Source organism: Sturnus vulgaris, chromosome 2, assembly GCF_052056855.1.
Source record: "Sturnus vulgaris isolate bStuVul1 chromosome 2, bStuVul1.hap1, whole genome shotgun sequence".
In the NCBI taxonomy this organism is placed as follows: Eukaryota; Metazoa; Chordata; class Aves; order Passeriformes; family Sturnidae; genus Sturnus; species Sturnus vulgaris.
This window is the reverse complement of record NC_142244.1, coordinates 19,142,063-19,159,952: the sequence shown is the minus strand read 5'-3', so window position 1 is coordinate 19,159,952 and position 17,890 is coordinate 19,142,063. Positions and strand designations below refer to the sequence as shown.

The window sequence follows — 17,890 nt, the reverse complement described above, 5'->3', positions numbered from 1 at the left end:
CACAGCTATCATCTTGGGAAGGTCCTTAGAAAGAATTTTAAGGGTTTTGATCAGTTCTTTTTATAAAGACATAAAAAATATTAAAATGTTGTGCCTGTGCTGAACTGTGAGTCTTGTCGAGTTTGCTGGTAAAGTTTTGTATTTTAATACAGAAAAGCTCTGCCTTGTCCCCAACCAAAACTGAATTCTGGAGTTGAATGAACTGGTCCTGTCATTTTTGAGGGTATTTCTTGGAAGAATGGGTGGTAGGCTTTCTTTTTTGTACTTGAGTATGATTTACAACATCTTATCTGTAATTTTTTAAAAAAATATTTTCAGAATATATGTATGATTTAGTGGGTTTCAATAGAATTATTTTTATAAAAGTATTAATGACTTCTCTCGAAGTTCAACTTGTGGCCACATGAAGTTTATAATGCTTTTGGTGCAGTGAGCAAACCAACCCTGTGTTGTGAGGAGATACCTTTAGCAGTTTATCCCTAATGTTCAATTATTGGCACTTCTGGGAGCTCTAATCCTCACCTTTCCCCAAGGAGAGAGCATTTGCAAACATCCCAGTTCCACAACAAGCTGTTTCCTTGAGGGATGCCTGGCTTGGAGAAAAATCATGATTTTCTAAACCCACTGAACTAATTATGTAGAACAGTTTGGTGCATATTCAGAGATGTTAATAAAAGCACTTTTAGCCCTGAACAAAAGCCCAAGCCTGGAGGAAAGGGGGAGGAAACAATAGAATTTTTCACAGAATATTTGAATAATGAGATCAGTCCAAGACTGCACGTTGAAGGCACCTTTTAAGCAATTTAGGTTCTTAGGCTGAAGAGTTATTATTAAACCACTGAGGACCTAGAAGTGCAACGTTGCATGAGATTATGTGCAAGGATCATTTCCTGCACTTCATAACTCTGTCACTCACTGGCAGCAAAGGGACAGAAACTTTGTTGTGCATGGCTAAAAGTTTGGGCTGATTTATGTGACGTGGGTGCCCAGCTGGCATGATGTATGAAAACACCTCTTCTCCTGATGAACTTCTTGTTTTGCAAGGCCTTTGATGTATTTTGAGCAGGTTTACAGCCTGCCCTGTGACAGTTTCAGTGGAGATAAATTGGAGATGGCTGGCAGTGAAATCTTAAAAAATGTGCTGACATCCCAGTGGAACCACAGACATAGGATTTGATTGACTTTGTTTCAGGGGAGGGTTTTGGGTGTTTTTTTTTTTTTTTTTGGTTCCTGGGTGGATGTAGAGAGTTGCTGTCACTTGAGGACCCTCTGCTCCATTAGCCTCAGGAGATGGGGGTTTTTAATTGATGTATGCAGAAATAAATCAGAGTCCCCTTTTCGCTCAGCACTGATGCTTCTGATACACATTTTGCTGGTTTTCTCTGGCTGGGCAGCTCTTTTGGAGTGCTGTGATCTCACATGCTGGAATATTCAGTAAGCACTTTCTCATCTGTCTCTCTCTGGTGTTAATTACAAAGCCTTTGCAGCCTGCACCATTGCTTCTTTTCAACTGTGTTTAGTCAGGCTTATTTCTGAAACTAAATAAAGGAGAAGGAACTGAAGAATTAATACTGGCACCTGCCAGTGCTTGAGTTAATGAGCTATATGAAGGAAAGCCTTGAGAAATTTCCCTCTTTTTTTTCTTCTTTTTTTTTTTTTTTTTTTTTTAATTACTCTGGTTGTCCTATAGCACCAGTCAGCACTCCAAGTAGTGTTAATTTCTTTGCCACAAGAAATCCCATAAAAAGAGCTACTTCCCTGTGTAGTTTTAACCCTTGTATTTGTCTGATACAAAGCAGGAGAAAACCTGAGCATTTCTGCCTCTTGCAAATGCAGGGTTCCACCATGAAATATTCCTCCACTGCATGCTGAGCTGGGACCTGTGAATTTAACTGAATTTTGCAATTCGAAGAGTTTTTCTCTGCTTTTGGCAATTTTTTTTTTTTATGGCTCCATGACTTATATTTGAAATATAATAATGGTTAAATGACAGACAGCAAGTTGAGCTGCATTCCTGTGTTGCTGATCACTCACACTGAGTTTTTGTGCTGGCTGGACAGTAATAGGCAGCCCCTCATTACTGCTGCATGCAAGTGAGGGTCACCCTTCGAAATATTTCTTGCCTGGTACATGTAAGCAGCTTTTTGAAAGCCAGAGACCAGCAGTGTGTCTGTGAAGCCTTTGATCTTAGATTAAAATAATGCTCAGCGTGGGAGGGTGAAACTCAGAATGGTGGTGAGAGTTTGGGAAAGGTGACACGGGAAACAAGAAATATCAAAAGAGTATTTGGGCCAGATATTCATCAAATAGTGGCTTCATCCACCCAAAGGCCATAGAGACAGTGAAACAGCAGTCACAGGGGGATGCTGCTTAGGGGGAAAAACACCTAATTAATGGGAGATATCAGTATATCAGAGTGCCAAAATGGCTGTTTATCTGAATTGCCAGCAGGTCTCTGTTAACTCTTCATAAATGTGGAAAAACCCTTTTCCCACTGTAGAATATTTGCCCAATATTCCCTTTATAGAGGCAGAAAGTACAACTTCCAGACTCTCTATTTCTGAAGGTTTAGTGTAACTGTGGTGTGAGTGCAGTAAGATGTTCCTTGTCCTATGCCTAAAAAGTAAAATGCCTCAAATTTTTGGAACGTTCATTCATTTTTTTGGTGCCACAAAAAAACCAAAAAACACTGCATAATTTCACGAGAAGAAAGATTTTTCAACACTTTATTTTTTAAATGGGGATTGCATCTTCTGCTTTCTAATAATTGGTTTTATTTAATTACTGAAGATTGCCATTCTCTCCTTTGGGAATAGTTGAGGTTTTATATGTATATATATATTTTTTCTTTTTTCTTTGACACTGTTTCATCTGCTGTTTATGAGAATTAGAAACAACATTCTTATGCATTAATGGTTCAAAAGTAAACCTAATTTAGTAGTGTCATCATAGCAGTCTCTTTCTAAAGTACATGGCAATGTAATAAGGAATTATTGCATCAAAAGGGAAATTAATTTTCTCTGTCTTTACTGAGAGTGGTTAATTAAAAGGCAGGTATTTAACTGGTAAAGATTGGATTGTTTGTGATTTAGCTCTAAATAAAGGGCTTGGGGTTGTCTGTGCTGCTACCTTGGCAGCTTTCTTTAGGATAACCAAACACACACAAAATAAATGATCAGAGGAAGGGAGAGAATATCTCCTAACTGTCCACAACCAGATAAAAATATTTCTGCTATAATTCACCTGACTCTATCACAGCATTTATTTATTTTGTTCCTTTACTTTTTTTTTCTCTAATATTGGTGGTTAAGACTAAAGCATCTCACTGTCCTCTCTGAAGATTAGAATAAATATTGGTCAATCTGAAATCTACTTGAAAATATTTCTTTTTTTTTCCAAAACTTTTTTTTTTTCTTTTTAAACAAGGGTCCAAAGTCATCTTATTGATGACAATATTAGAATTAAAGGACATAATTAAAGGATGTTGGCTGTCAGTGGAGTTGCATCACTTGGGCAAAAGGAGGGCCCCTTATCTCTGTGTGGATGGGTGAACAGCACCAGTTCAGCATCTGCCACGTTTATTTAAAATAATAATGAATTTAGTCCTTAGGAAAGCAAAAGATTCACAAGAGCAGCAGCTCCTGCCAGGATTAGGGTAGGGAAGTGCTGCAGCAGCATTTCTCAGCCTTCTGCCCAGACACTTGAGTGTTAGCTGGTGAGAACAAAGCTGTTTGAGCCATTTAAATCCCAGAGGAGCTTCCCAGGTCCCAGATGCTCCAGATGTGGGTCCTGCCCATGGCTCAGTGTCACACCCATGGCTGGCAGGGACCAAAGCCTTTGTGCTTCTTTCTTTGGAATAAATTCGTGTCATGGCAAGGGTTGGAAGTAAGATGCAGAGATAGCAAAGGCTTAAAAAGAGCTTCTGGAATAATTTTGCCCTTAGGTTTGTGTTATTGCATGATGGCACTGCTGGTTTGCCACAGTGGTTCTTTGTCACATCCAGCCCTGAGCCCTCTGCTTGGAATGATCTCAGAACCTCCTTTGCCAAATCATTACACTATTTGTTTTCAGTAGTTTCCTTTTCATCTTTTAAGATGTTAGCTTTAATTTCTTGACTACAGGCACTTTTCTCTTGCACTTGCCTCACTTCTTTATGAACACTTCTCAGGCTTTTACAAATAATGCTAAACTTCAGTAGTGTTTATCCTCTGGGGAGCTGTTGAGACCACTTTAAAAAATTGAGACTTTCTACAGACAGATGCAGCATTTTGTTTAGTGGCATTTTCTGGAGGCTGTTCTGGACAAAGTTGGTGGCATTTTTAATATAAACACTGTGCACATGCACTTCACCACCAGGTGCTGGGTAGGTGGACCAAACTCTCCCCCTAGATGAAAGATGGGACATGTCTGACAGCAGAAATCTTCAGCTCAAAACCAGAAGTGTCACCATCTTCTCCCTAAGACAATGGTATTTTTTTAAAGTTTGGAAAGGAATTTAAGATGTTCTGGTTGTAAGTTCACTATTTCTGTTTCATGAAGCAATTTATAATTTTATTATAACTGATCATCTCTCTCGATCCCTCTCTTTTTTAGTTTCTTTTTTTTTTTTTTTTTTTTTTTAATTCTCCATCCATTACAAATCCCAAAATTCAACAGCAAATGAAACCAAAGGATGTTGTAACTGTCTTTCTTCTGTACTGGGACTTAATACTGGAGGCAGAAAATTAGTGGTAAAGATAATGAAGGGATTTCATTGCTTCTTTAGCTTAATTAAACAGCAGATAGCTAAAGGAAATCAAAAGACTAATGCTGAAAAAGATTGTGTTAACTTTCTCATGGTTTTAGGATTATAAAACAGTAAATAATGGAATATGTGCATTCATTTTTCTCCCAATAAATTCCCACAATTAATGTTAGTGCATTAATTTATTAGTTTTTATACATTTATATATATATATGTGTGTGGTTGTTAAGTGTTTAGGAAAACACAGAAATTTGTTCTGGAAATATAATTACACAGATAAAGGGAAAAGATGAGCATAATGAAAACCAAAATGTGATTTTTTTTTTGTGTGTGGTTTATTCTGCTCTCTAAGGTGCCCAGCTAGGAGAGACCAAATGTGGGAAAGCTGTCAGAGGGGAAGAACACTCAGTGCTCAGCTAAGAAAACAAAGTGAAAAAGGAAAAACTGACAAGATGGGACTCAACAGCTCTGTCCTAAAATTTAGAATAATCAAACTACTTCTGTAGAGTTTGTATGGTTTTGGCCTCTTTCCAGGGTGTGTTGGGATTTGCCCCCTGAAATGTTAGAAATGCCAGAATCAGTCATTTTGCAATACATGTTTCAGCAGAGATTTTTATCAGAGTTTATCAGGAAATCCTGTTGGCTCGTGTCAGTTTTTCTCTTGGATGTGCTGCTCTCCTTATTAGTGGGAGCAGCTTTATTAGATAATTGCAGACACATATGGGGACATTATTCTGATTTAAGGAACTCTTGCTTGGATTCAGTGCTTATATTCTTGTTTAGCACATCAGCAAGCTGTCTAGCTTCAGATGAGGTTGTTGTTTGATATTGATTTATTTAAGTTACTGCTACTCTTGTATAGATCTTGGCTTAATTTCAGGCTAATTTGGTTTTAACTGAAATTGATGAAGCAGCCATTTAATGTGAGCTGATAGAAATGACTGCTAAGCTTGAGATGTGTAAACCTCCAAATCAAACCTCCAAAAAACAAAGGAAAAGCTCAAAAAGCTTTTTATTATGTGTGCATTAGAAGTGATCTTTTGAGCTGCTGCAAAGGGGGGGGGGTGATTTTATCTTATTGCCAACTATAAAAATACAGAGCTTCAGATTAAATTGTGAAGGTATAGCTGAGAAAAATATCAATACACAGAGATTTTTTTACTGACAGATGAAAATAGAACTTTTCCAGTTATATTGGTGTAATTCTGTGAAATGTAGGAACTCCTGGAGAGGGGGGGATCCTACCAGGGGTAGGATGGGGACAAGTGGTTTTCTAGTCCTGTGTTCTCTTTCTGACAGTGAAGAATCCCAGGTGCTTGCTGCTTGTGCTCTGCTTTTCTACTTGTGAATATTTAATAATTCAGAAGAATATTTTATGGTTTTTAAAGGCCCATCCAAGAAGCTCCTGGCCCCTGAGGTGGCCCTTAAGGAAGGACCTGGAGTGGGCAGGGATGGATTTGGAGGGGACTCCCACTCTCTCCCCATAGGCAAGATCAACCTTAGCTAAGTCTCTCATGCTGCCTGGTTATTTTTTTATCATTTATAATCTGCTCCCTTTCACTGGTGTCACCCCTGGAAAACAACCCTTTAAATGTTCCAGAGGAGATGGCTTTTATTTCCCTCACTTATTTTTTATTTTCTGTTCTCTTTACCCCTGAACTTTGTCACTGCTTCAGTAGCTGAGGATCTCTTGGAGTCAGAGTTGAATCCTGTTTTGCATATGTGAGCAGCAAAAATGGCCTGTACAGCAATTTTTAAATAACTTTTTCCATTATTCTGTATACTAATTTTACCAGTCTGAAATATATAATTAGAGAGATAAAGTCTACAGATAAAGCCAAGCCCCTACTAATCTCTTTTCACCACTCTAAATTCCTGCAGTGAAAAGCAAGCTACATAGAAAGCAAATGCAATTCCAATTTATTTTAATGGGAATTCAGGATTTTCAGATCATGGCTGATTAAAACTGCTCCTGATACCAATTTGTTGTAAATTATTCTTGTTTTGCATAACCCCCAAACATATTAATTTAAATGCTACTACTGCTACTTAAAACTGCTGCTGCCTGCTGCTAACAATTAGATAACCAGGCCAGTTTTTCCCCACTGAACTTGGCAGGGTTTAGGTGGCCTTTTTCTGCCTCACCTCTGGGAATCCATCCCCGAAGAGCCAATATTAAATTTAGCAAAAATGAAGACTGAATAATCACATGGATTCTGAGCTGCTCATCCAGGCCAGCTCTGCTCCTGCCAAAGCTGGAACTGGTTCAGGAGCACTTAGGAAACTGAGTTATTTTAGTAAGCTGGAGTTCACGGAATATTTGGCTGTGAAAATAACATTGTAATTTTTTCCTGTATTTTGGGAGGGATATTACTTAGGTATTGCACACAGCTTCTACTTTTTACTTGTACTGTGGTTTCTTAATGCAAATGAATTTTGAGGTAGAAGACTTATTTGAAAAGAAAAGAAATTACATGACAAAATGCTGAATCAATCACAGTGGTATCACTTTTTGAATAACTTCTGAGGGAGTTACCATTGCCACAGATAAAGCACAAGGAGGGTGCCACCAAGCAGGGGGCAGTAATATTTCCCACTTGCAGGGTAACAGGGGGGACTAATCTGATTCAAGCCAAATTTACAAGCATTGCCTCACTCTTTTCTAAACTGGGGCTGTTGGCAGCTGTTAAATCAATTGTAAGCATTACAGCTCTTAAGTTACATTATTCATCAAGAATAACAAGCCTGCTTGCCTCTCTCAAATTCTTGCTGCACACACATTTAACCCAGTCTTCACTGCAGCCAGGAGAAGAAATAGAGCAAAATGTTCTTTAGGAGTGAATCCTAATGCAGAAGGAAAGTTTTCCTTGTTAGGGAACAGTTAGAAAATGCAAGTGTCCCAGTTCAGAGCTGGCCCTGAACACAGCAGCTCAGAATTCCTGTCCAGAGCAGCAGAGATAATGGGGATGGTCCTGGAGGAAGCTGCCCTTGCACTGCTGGCCATGCCTTGCCCAGACAGGGTATTTGTGTTTATTTAGCAGTGCTGAAGGAGGTTCAGTGCACAGTTAATTTATAAGGAGGGAGCAAGATGAGCTGTTGTGGTGCTGGATCTGCAGTGCCAGGTTTATAAGTGGGGGAAGCTGTCACAGCCTCACTTCGTGGTGTCAGGGCAGCAGACCACAGCACCGATGACATTTGTGTTAGTGGGAGATCATTTCAGATTACTGGGGCTATTATGGGACATTTTCCTAATGCATTTTGACAGCACCTTCAAAATACAGTTATACTTGCCTGTCGTAATCACTTGTTGTATATTTTTAATCTGACACACAGGACAGGCAGCAAGGAGAGGGGGAAGGAAAAGAAGCATAAAAGCTTTAGTGACTTACATGGACATTATTGCTATTACACTTTAACTGCATTCCTGCCTGAAGCACAGAGCCTTTTATAGAAGAAAAAGTGTACATGGGATGCTCACAGCTGCCAAACACCTTTATTCTGTGGGTTTGGTGGGGAAATGAGGGCTCCTGATCTGCTGAGCCATGGCTTTGCAGGAAGACACAATTTAAGGAATTTCTTCAAGGGTTATCTTCTAGTCCAGGGTTATCTCAAGCTGAATCCTTGTCCACCTGTGGTACACATTTCATCCCAGCACAAGGCTGGGGGCTCCAGCTGTGGCTGGAAAGTTTATTTGGGATTTCAGAAATCTGCACAGCTTTTGTGTTGGGTGTAGAGATTGATCCATCAGCCCTGGGCTCTCAGAAATGCACCTGGCTTGTAGTGAATGTGGGATGTATAACTATTTAGTCAAGGACAAACCTTTTTCCTATTCTCTTTGTTGGCTTTTAAAATGTAGTATTTAGTGAAAAAAAGTCTTGGTGATGTGTGTGCTGAAAACACAGCAGTTGCCCCAAAGTTACATAAATAAGCAGGAAATGATTTCTGTTATAACTTTAGTTTTCAAAAACATATTTTCTTGACTTGATTGCTTAAAATTGTTTGGGTTGATGTGCTCTTTTGTACCATTTGTACCAGTTTAATGTGTGCAGCATTATTTTTTTCTGGATTCTTTCTTGTTCTTGAAACTTAGCCTACAAGGAAGAAAACCTTTTTTATTGTCTTGAGATTTGTTCAGAAAAAGTAAAATAGATCTTTTAGAAACAAACCTGTGATCAGAGTTTTGCTAAGCAAAGTAACCAGATGGAATTTGACTTCCCCATTTCCAGGATAAATCATAAAAGTTATTTCAGCTCAACTACAGAGTGCATGGCTCAAACCTCTCAGTAAACCCCAAAGAATTCTGGTGGGACTAGTTGGGAATATTCCTAGTAGGGGAAAAACCCCACCCTATTCTGCAGTTGGTCCTCAGAGATACAGAATGTCAAATCTCACAGTGGATTCCCTAAATGCTTCCATCTTTTGAGAGTTTTAAATGGCCTTTCAGCCTCCTTGGTTTCTGCTTTCAACTGTTAAAATAAGAAGTGGGAAAAAATTGATATAAAACCAATGTTACAGTTAAATCCGTGGTGTTTGCAATATTGTTGCTTCACTCAGAAAATGATGTCTATATAGTAAAATCTTAAAAAAATATAACACAATACAGTCATGAAAGGCACTGTAATGCTGTTTTTTGATTCTTTTCCCCATGAAGTCCAGTGGAATTGCAAACTGTTAATTGAACATGTGGCACTGGGTATCAGCACACAATATTAGTTGTTAGAGAAAGCACAGAGCAGAACAATGCAAACTTAGTTTCCTGTCCATTCTGCTCAATTTTCTGCATTGAGAAGTGAGTGCTGTTGGAAAATGTTGAGTTCTTGTTTCTGTTACTGATTGTAAGCAGGGATTTCATTCTGTAAAAAATTTTTGCCCTGTGAAATGCAACACATCAGATTCTTTGTTTTCTAAACAGCTGAGATTCTGCCCCCCTTGGATTCACACAGGTAGCAGGCAAGTGAATAAAAATGCTGAACTGTGGGATTTTTTAAAAATACATACATTTAATTGGGTTTTTGTTCAGCACATAATTGCTTACCCTGCAAACCCAGACATTTTTAATACACGCATACAAAATGCATGTTAGGTAATTAAAAAGTTTCTTTTAAGAAGGAAAAACACCAAGGAAGAAGAGGCAAAAGCAAAAAGCACACAATGTAGAAATGCACTTGAGTGTTCAGATAGTTTTGTGAAAGCTTTTCTTTTCAGCTGTGAGAAGATTGTCAGCTCACACATGTCCCTAGGGGCTGGAACTGTTTAATTTTCTGGCTTTCTGCTGGAAGGATGAAAATACAGTCGGTGAAAAAGGCACATGAAGAGAAGAGGATGTTCTCACAATGATGCAGCAGGAATGTTTTGGGTCTCACATTTAAAGCTTTTCTTTAGTAATCACCAAAACCTCTCTGCACATGACAATATCTGTTAATATGTTTAATGGCTTTAGAGGAAATCATTCTCCTTTTGCCACTACCAGGTGTTTTCCCATCTTTGTTCTTATGGAAGCATCCAACAAATTTAATTATTCTGGCAGCACAGGGATATTTGAAGGCTGGTGCTCATGGCTTAAGTCTACATTAGCAAGGAGTGTGGCCAGATAGGAGCAGATCTGTGGCATTCAGCAGTTGGAATGAAGGACTCTGTGCCAATACCGTGACAATTTTAACATTTAAGTTTTACTTCAGAAAATCTCTATCAGGTCCTATAGACTTCCTGTAGCAGGGAGAACATCTTCCAGTATACCTGGAATATATATGTTTGTGTGGTCTGACACACTTTATGTTGTGTATCATAAGACAATAGGGGGAGAAATGGGATTTTTAAATTAAAAGTGTGGCTAAAATACTTATACAGATGCAGCCATTAAATGGCATTAACAGCATCACTAGCAAAGCAATGGCTGTTTTCCTGTACACTGCTACAAATTATAGCCATTTTTGATACCCTAAATTATATCCCAGATTTAATGACAGTGGTTTAAACCTTAGGTTTAAGGGTTTTTTTCCTACAGGTTTAAGTGCCTGCCATTGCAGCACCATTTCTCTTCTTAAGAGCTTCCTTTTCCCAGCACAGCTCTCAGTGAATTCAAGCAGCAGTATGTCAGTGGCTGGCAGTGAAAGTAGCACTGAATAAGGCATAGGCACACAATTCTAGCTTCAGTTTTAGCTTTTCAGCTCCTGTTCACATCAGGGCTTAAAAACGTGAACTTTGGTTTTGGTTTGGGTTTTGTTTTGGTTGTGTTTTGGATGGGAGGACAGTAAAGTATCTCCAGTGTTTTCTTCCTAAACTTTCTGTGCCTCTGGACATGTCTTGCCTCCAGTGGTTGAATTCAGAAATATGTTAAAACTGGGAAAAAGAACTAGCTTTGTGGTATGAGAAAAGTGAGAATTTATGGAAAATGAATATATAGACATTCTAGACACTGGCCATTAACTGAGACTTCTTATTTTATCAGCACCTGGTACATTTAGTGCTGTGAAATTGTCATATTTAAGCCTAGCTGACAACTCAGCCACTCACTCCCTCTCCCCTCATGGGACGTGGGAGGGAATCAAAGGAGCAAAGTGAGAAAACCTGGGGGGAGTTGAGAGAAAGACGCTTTAATAGGGAACACAAAAGCCACGCACAAGGAAAACAAAACAAGGAATTGATTCCCTACTCCTCATCAGCATGCAGGTGTTCAGCCATCCCCAGGAAAGGTGGGATGGAAAATCCCTTTGGCCAGACAGGGTCAGCTGTCCCAGATGTGTCCCCTCCCAAATCCTTGTGTCAGAAAAGACCTCGACACTCTACGAGCACTGCTCAGCAGTAAAAAAATAAAAACTTTGTTGAATTTTCAGCACAAATCCAAACCACAGCCCCATAGCAGCTACTATGAAGAATATTAATCCTACCCCAGCCAAAAGCAGCGTTAGAAATAGATTGGCTTTTTTTATGTCGTGACAGGTACCGAATTAACAGCACAAAAAACCAAAGTCCTCTCTTTTTTACCAACAAAACAAGTTCAGCAAGGGTGTAAGGAACACAAGCTTCCCCCACACTGCTCGAGCAATGTGCCTCAACCCCGACCTGAGAGCAAATCTCTGAGGGAAAAGGCGTTTGTTAAATTTCTTTTCCAATTAATTTGACAGCTCTGCTGAGACTCCTTACAAAAGTACTAATTCATGCAAATTGCAGTAGTGGACCTGTGTCATCAGGGAGCTGGGCTGAGTTGTCTCAAACACCACACAGGACACCAGGCAGCATTTTGATGAGAAGGTGACACTGGGTTTGGAGCTTATTCTGCATTAATTTTCTCACAGGGACAGCAGCAGACTCCTGCGTGTGCTAACAGAGGTGGGAAGTTGCAAAAGAATATTCAGCCTCAGTAAATGCATCATTGTCTTCACTCCATCCCTGAGAGAAAATTGATACCTTTTTTATGTCTGAATTAACTGTTTTGACTTGGGATCTGTGCATTGACACACTGGGAGAGGACTGCTCCAAATAAAAAACAAAACCCAAAACAAACCGAAGGCACAAATGTGTTAGAGAGCAAGATGTAATCTCTAGTCCAATATATAAATCAATTGCTTTCATCAGACATGCTAGAGAAAGAATAAGAGCATTTTCCACTGGATGAATGACAGTGTAGAAACAGAGATGGGTATGATCAAAGGATCAGAAGATACTCCTGTAAAAGCTGATTGAAAAGTTTGTGTGTGTTCATCACACAGAAGATAAGCTCATGATAGATCTTTGTAAGATGAGGAATGGCATCGAGAGGACACAGCAGGAGCAGCTGGTCTTCCTGTCATGTAATAAAAACCAAGGGTACATTGATTTGGAGAAAAAAAGTGACAAATTTAAAGCTGAATTGAAGGAAGGTGAATTTTTGCACTACACATCAACTACCTAGGCTGGACCAGAATGCATTGAGACCAATAATTTTCAGAAAAAAACAAAATATTGCATAGTCTACATGAAGGACAGCACAATGATGCTTAACATAATTACTGCTGTAAAAAAAAAATAAATTAACAGATATCTCTAACCCAGTATTTCCAGGTTTTTGAAATAGTATTTGGGTTTTAGGTGTGAGGGGGAAATAATTAGGGATGGAAAATGGTGATTTTGCACTTCCATGTGGTGCTAGCATTAGATGTGAGATGGGTTCTAGGTTAATGCCAGGACTAGATATCATATGCATGGAAATTAATTTCTTCTTCTTTATTTATAATACCTTTCCTGTTCTGAACCCGTTCATCTGGCCTGCTTTGGGCATGGGGAAATTCCATAAACATCCCCAAGTTAGGGTTTTTTTTACTCATTAGCTAATTCTAGCCTGCAAGGATTACCAGGCACTATCTTGAATTTTCTGCTGATCTGGAGGGTGAACACTTACCACAAGCTGGTGGCCTGTGGAGGGCATTGGTTGTTCTCGTTTTGATTTTTTTTTTTTTTAGAGTTCTGACATAGAGGGAGGAGGTTGAGCAAAGACTAAACCTGAGCATTGCCACAGTTATCCCTTTGTGGCACTCTGGGCCTGAATTAATTTTTATTAAAAATTTACTGTTTGGAGCCATCACAATATTATGTCTGGTTTGCCTTTGATGAGTTTGTGGTGTAAGTTCAGCTCAGGGAAAAAGCATTTCTTTGCCTTTTATCCATTTAAAATTCTTTGTGTGTGTATTTATACAACCTTCTCTTTTTTACTTTTCAAGTTGGTTTTTCTCTGGTATTTCTTTAATTGAGATTTGAAATTACAGTGCCTCTTGAATTAGCAAATTATTTTTCATCTCTCTGCAGATTAAGCTTTCTTTTTAGAGAACAAAACATGAAATTGCTTTGTTTGGCGAAATGATGGCTTAATATGTGTCCAGACTTTTTTGTTAGGAAAATCTCTTGTTTAGGGCAAGCAAAAACTAGTGTTTATAGACATGAGCTCGTTAAAATCCTGATTTAGATACCTGTAAGTGATCCACTAAGATTTCTTTCCCCCAGAACTGACTGCAGAGAAGCCCCCATGCCTCCCACATTTTGAAACCGGCTGCCCACCAGCGAGATCCTCTTTGCTGTGAAGCTTCTGCTGCCTTGGACATTTCACTTTGAGCACCATTGCTGGCAGCAGTCCTGGCTGAAATGCACTGCAGAAAAAAGGATGCAGCAGCCCTGCAAGGCACAACGTGCAGCTATTACACACTGTGGCTGAAAGGTGCAGTGTTGTTCCCTCAGGACAATGCTATCTCTTATGTACATATAATTAATATGTCTGCCAGAAACAGTTATTAAAGAAGGAACAGGAATTGTTTCTGCTCAATGGCTTGACCTGGGAGTAAAGCCAATTTAAGAAGCATCTGATTAAAATATGTTAAGGTCACAGATCACTATAAAATATGAAGCGGAGAGGAAAAAACCAGAAATTTACTCATGAGGAAGATTAAATACTACTGTTTTTTTTTTTTTTCTTTCTTTTATGCTAGCAGAAGCTCTCAGGTGTAAAAAATGAAAAGTGCTTATTCTGAAGAGTGGTTTTCTAGAGACATTTCAGTGTCACATTGCACTGAATCCCTGCCCCATGAGTGTCTCATGGATGATGTAAGAATACAAATACCAAGAACATTTGTAAGTTTTTATTTTTTCAACAGACAGAATGGAATCCTACAGGCAAGGAGAGAAAGTCAATATCCTTACCTCTTTTCTGGAGATAGTCTTACAGTAGTGGTAATGGGATGCAATCACAACAAGAGCTTTTATCCCTCATTAAAGCCTTTCTCAATCTTATTTCCCTCTTCCCTCAGGTGCCAGCACCACAGCCCATCCCAGAGAAAGCCTGCCTTGCATGTACAGCAATAGCCCTTAGTTTTGAGAGCTGCTCACTTAAGTGGTGTCTCTTTATTCAGGTCTAATGATAAAAAGTATGCCTGAAGTTCAATGGAAATATGAATCAAAAATACAGCCTAATTTTTAGAGGTTTTTTAGGGCTGAGCTGGTATTCATGGTTACATGGAGGCAAGAGAGAGAGAGGATGTTACAGATATATAGAATATTCCAGAATTTGTGTCTTTTCAAATGTAATAAACAATGAGAGCTGCTGAAGGTGGTTTCATTGCTCTGAGGGGTTTTGAAGGAAATGTACATTATAAAGTTTGCTGGCAAATGGGGTGCCATAATGAAAAAAAAGGGGGAGAAAAACTGCGTAAACACTTTTAAAAGGAGGTGGAGAGCAGGTCAAAGATGCAAGGCTGTGTGTGGGCATTGAGGTGAGCCAGTCAGCAGCATTTTAAGGCAAGACTGGACACAGCACAGTGCCCTGGTCCCACTGACATGGTGGTGGTAGGTGATAACTTGTTCCTGATGCTCTCAGAGGTCTTTTCCAAACTACTTGATTCTGAGATTCCCTTCCCAGCACACCTGCCCAGCCAAAGGTCAGCCTGTGGCCTCAGGTCCAGCTTCAGGACCTCTGCTGCTGCTCAGGTGGCAGTGGGAATAGTTTGCCAAGCCCCTCTAGGAGTGGCCACTTCCATGGGGAATGTCCCCTCGGCAGGGCACGGGAGGTTTGTCCCAGAGGTGTCTCATTAATGCACACTCTGGGGATGTGTTATCTGTGAGCTGTGCAGGTCTGGGATTGAATTCCCTGCTCTGTAAATGCTGTGGCTTAGTGCCTCGGTGACATTTCACCCCTGGGCTGTTTTAATGAGGAGCAGAGGAAGAAAGAGAGGGAACAATCAATTGGTGGGTGCTGGTCAGCCAAGCCATGGATGTGCAATCCCCTTGCAGCGTGTGGTGATGCTCCAGCCTCGCCTGGAAAGCACAGAGAGCAGGGTGGGCAGGGCCAGGCAGTTTGCAGATGGAGTTTCTGTGACCTTGTGCAGGAGCTGGGCTCTGTCACACCTGGAGTGCTGGGGCTGGGACATCACCAGTGCAGGCTCTGCTCCAAACTCGGTGTTTACAGCTGGCACCTGGTGAGGCTGCTCTGTGTGCAGGGCGCTGCAGGACCTGAATGCTAAAATGCTCCTATTTGCTAACAGATTTATGTTTTAATTTAAAATTAATTCCAATTTAAATTAATAATTTAACCCTTCGTTAGGAGCATGTTGTCATCCCAGGCTGATTAGTCAAGCTGAGGCAAAATTCACTTTGCTGTGGAAGAAACAATCACATTCCTTTAATGAGGAGCTACCACAGACTGTTATATGCATTTGTTTTCCTCTCCCTGAATTAACTTTCCCTGCTCTCTGTCTCTGAGGCACTCATCAGTTAGAGCTTAAGGAAGTTCATTTTCATACAGTAACAAGGACAACCAGAGTCCTGAAGTTCTTACTAACAAGTGACTCTGTAAAGTCATCCTGGCATCACCCTCAAATAAAAGAGACTGAAATCAGAATAAATGCAGTTTTAAAATGCTGCAGTTAGGAGTTACCACAGGAGTCACCAGAGCCAACAGGCTTGAGGAGATCTTCCTAAAAAAGCAAAACCAGCCAGCCTTGCTGTACAGTTTATATCACATTTTTAGAAACTCCCAAAGTTTCCTTTACTCACCTTTAGTGTGCTGACGTTTTTTTCTCCCTGGCCCATTGCATCTGCTTCCTCCTGCATTGTTCCCCGTTGTGAGGGAAAGAAAAAATTCTTAGTTTTTGCAAGAAATGGTTGAGAAAAAGCAAGTGCTGTTCACAGCTGGTTTCCATGCTAAAATTAGAGATTCTGTGAAGACTTCCTATGCTAATTCCTATGATTTTCTTTTTCAGCCAAAGCCGTGGTACTTGTCTCAAAATGCCAAACCTTCAGTACCTTCAGTACATGTAATCCAGTTTGTCTGACAGAGAAATTAATGCATTTTGAAGTAACAACTTTATTTTTTCTTTCTTATATATCAGAATTTTAAAAAATAATTAGGAAAGTGTCTTAGGGTGATGTTATGGTGTTATGGAGTCGTGGGGGTTTGCTGTCTGGGGGCTCCTTCTGGAGGTTTTCCCCCAAATTTGCCCTAAACCAGGACAGAACGAAATAATTATAAGAGCACATCAACGATATTTTTCATTGGAACCTCCAGTTCTGAGCTTCAGTTTCAAGTGTAATTGCTTTTTTTTGTTGTTGTTTTTTTTCCTTTGGGCTGCAGTTGTGAGTAATCTTAAATTGGTCTGACAGCCAAAGACAGAAAGTGCAAGACAGCCTGAGGGGAAGACTTGAGATTGGGATGCCCTTGCTAGGGCATATTGGGACAGCAGGAATCTGACTGGCTCACCCCCTCACTCTGACCACCACCACCTTTTCTTAAATGAGGTCCCTTCACTCGTTTGGCATTTTCAGGGGAAAACTCCAAATGAATTTTCCCCTGAGAGATGAAAGAGACAGTGATTAATAGAGCAGCTTGTCTTCTTCACCTCTGAATCTGTGTACTTCTAATGCAAGCTTGCTTACCTACGTTAAATTCATTGTTTTATTAAAATCCTGGAGGTAGGGTCTTTCTTTTTGGTCTTTACACTAAACTAGTGTGTATATTTATTTAAAAAGTCTACTGTTTAGAGTCATAAATATATCATTGTCTCGTGTGTGACTGCCCATAGATGTAAAAGTGTCCCTTCAAGCTGGTTAAGCAAAACCATCAAAGTTTAACATTTGTTTCCATGAGAAGTTTTAATGGGAGTTCTCTGTATTAATTAGGCAGAAGTGTGATATTTATTCCTTACTGTGTTTGCTTAGTTATTACTGCTGGTAAGAATGGGATTGGCATCCTTTCTTTTCTGCCTGGCTTCTTGTCTCAGGGCTGGGAACAGAGGCAGTAAAATCACTGGGGGTTCCTCTGCCAGCCACGGGGCCACCAAAGGGCTGCTTGAGGAGCCAGCTGGGGCAGCACATGGTGGGCAATGGCATTTGAGTCATCAAAGGATTCAAAAATAACAGCTAAACAAAAAAAATCCCCAAACCCAGTTGTTTCCTGCTGCATTTCCTCCTGGTGGAGGGGTGTAAGGAGGTATAGGTTTCCTTTATCCCCTCAAGTGAAATGGGAATCCCCAAACCCCCTTGGCAGCCTTTGAGGAGAGAGGAATAGCAGAAATTCCAGCTGGCCAGGCTGTGCCAGGTCTGGCAGGTCCATGCTGGTCACACAGGGTCATTTTTAGCAATTCTGCTGTAACAGATTGTCTGCTGGGCCCATGACTCAGAGGCTCAGGC

The 17,890-nt window shown here is 40.0% G+C and overlaps 1 protein-coding gene across 2 annotated transcripts in view; it reads left to right on the top strand.

Annotated features, from left to right (window-relative positions):
• The window catches only part of EPHA3 (EPH receptor A3), a 174,277-nt gene that overhangs the window by 94,141 nt on the left and 62,246 nt on the right, over positions 1–17,890 (top strand). The gene's annotated exons all lie outside the window — the stretch shown is intronic.